The following is a 2,500-nucleotide window of genomic DNA, read 5'->3' on the forward strand; positions in this document are numbered from 1 at the left end:
GAAATATGGGTGTTTTCCTGCTCCCCTCTAATCAAGCATGTTATTTGTCATCTGCAGAGTAAAGGATTTTTAAAAGTCAACCCAGGGCCCCCCTCCCTCCCTTCCTCATTCTCTCTGTCCCCCTCCCCTCCCTCCCCCTCCCTCCCCCGCCTCTGTTTCCCACTCTCCCCCTGACACTCGTCTGAAGAGATCGATAGGCTATTGATCAACTCTCTCTATCGCCAACCCAACAGACTAATCACCTCAACACCAGCCCAACTCTCTCTCCCTAGCGTTCCCTCCTTCCTCTCCTCCAGCCCAACTCTCTCTCCTCCTCCATCAAACCTCATGTCCGCAGATATTTTATGGAAAATAGGGACTATTTTCTCATGACAAATGTTATTGTCCCCTTCTCATGTCTATGGATGATGTTTGTATATTGGTAAACAGTACATAGAAAGCCGTCGACCGGGTGACTGGGATCTCGTCCCAGCGTTGCAAATGAGTGCATTTCTCTTCATTAGATTTACCGTTTGCAATATAAAGGCAATACCCAACCAAAAAATCTATGAGGCCATAAATTATACAGAAGACGAAAATTGTACAAAATGGCAAGCATTCTTCATCTCCCTCAGTCACTGCCTCCCCCCTCCTCCTCTCCTCTTCCCCTCCTCCCCTTCCCCCTCCTCCCCTCCTCCTCTCCTCTTCCCCTCCTCCTCCCTCTGCTCCTCCCCCTCTGTCTTTGTTCGAGGGCTGAATCGATAGGCGGTATGAAACCAGCATATTTCTCTGCCTCTCGTCGAGAAAGACCTGGAGGGCTAGAGGCAAAAAACAGGGCCAGACATGTTGGGAACCAGGTGAGACCTGTGTAGAACTACAAACCTGTGAAGAACTACAGTATGGAATTCAAATAAGCCCGCCGTTTTGTTTGTTTACATGATTGTGATTATGGTGTGCAAGGTCAGGCTTAAACATTCGCTCAAAAGAAAAATGTGTCAAATAATCCTGTGAGGAATGGGCCGTCTAGGATGACTTCACGCGCTAATAAAAATCCATTCATCCATCCTCAGTCCTCCATCCATTCAGCGTGTTTTTCTTCTTGTTTAAGCGCTGTATGGATGGACCTTAGGGTGCATCTGATGTTCTTAAAACCAGGGCCTCCTAGGGAACCTGTGGGTGTTTCCATGGATTTACAGCAGGTCAAGTTGAGCTGTTGGTATCTGACTGGTACAGTATCTGACTGGCATGCCGCTGCCCACAGGTCCTGCATGGTGGAGATAAGACTTCCCCATACCCTGCTCATACCAGCCAGAACCAGAGGCTCCCCAGGGGAGCGGCCAATGGACTGTTGGGAAGAGGAGTTCACAGACAGAAGAAAGATAGAAAGGAGGGAAGAGAACGTTGTACTGCAGATCATGGATGTAGGTTGGGTTTTAGAAGTGTGTGTTGAGGGGGGTGATTCAGGAATTATGTATCTTTGCAGTAAAGGGTGATACCTATATAGAATAGTTAGAGCAGATGCAGAAGGGGTTTATAGATATAGCAACAGGATATCACTGCTAAACGTGTAATAGACAAGTAGCCTAGAGGCACTTGTGTGAAACGGCTCATTATCACGTTTTAGCCATGCTTAAAGGGGTGCTATTATGCTTAAAGGGGTCCTATTATGATTAAAGGGCTCCTATTATGCTTAAAGGGTCCTATTATGCTTAAAGGGTCCTATTATGCTAATTTCTCAACAATTTAATGTCTTTGGGGTCCCCAAAACATGAATAGTTTTCTTATTTTATGTTATTTTTGCTGAAAATACCACTCAGAATAAGCGTTCTAGCATGCCTCTATACCCCTCTGTTGACCACAAGATCAGATTGAGTGGATTGAGTGTTTTTTCATATGCAAATGAGCTCAGCTAAGAGCAAGTCGGCAGTCTAGAGAACGAGGGCTGTTGACGGCGCTATGCTACCTCAAATATAGCTGGCTAGCCTGGACCATCCACACTCGATGCCACTGTGACAAATTCCATTGTCCTCTCTCCCTGACTAAACATGATAGTGCACATGTTATTATCTCTTGCTTGGGAGCTTGGGAGACGATCTGTGCTGCTTAGTACATCCAAGAACAGAGCATTTTCCGTGCGAAGACATTATGCTAGCTAGCGGGACCTACAAATAATGTCAGCCTTTATAGCCAGGTAAACAAACGCAGGTGATTGGAGGTATTCAAATGGGGGCGGGATTATTATAATGGGTCCCCGACTGTGAAGTGATTTGACACGGGAGATTTGAATGGCTTACTGGGACTGTTTTTTTTTTTTACTAATGTTTTCATTTCGGCTGACCACAAGAAAATGACTGGGTTGTTTCACTTCATACTTTGTGTGTTAGTAGGCCCATCAGAGACTCAAATGTATATGCAAAAACAACGAAAAAGTTTGTTTTTCAAACTTGAACCCTTTTAAATGTAGAATACACGTAAAATGGACCCGTTGCTTGAACGTGTAATAGAGTTTCTCTTATCACAT

Source organism: Borostomias antarcticus (assembly GCF_949987555.1).
Source record: "Borostomias antarcticus genome assembly, chromosome: 12".
Lineage (NCBI taxonomy): Eukaryota > Metazoa > Chordata > Actinopteri > Stomiiformes > Stomiidae > Borostomias > Borostomias antarcticus.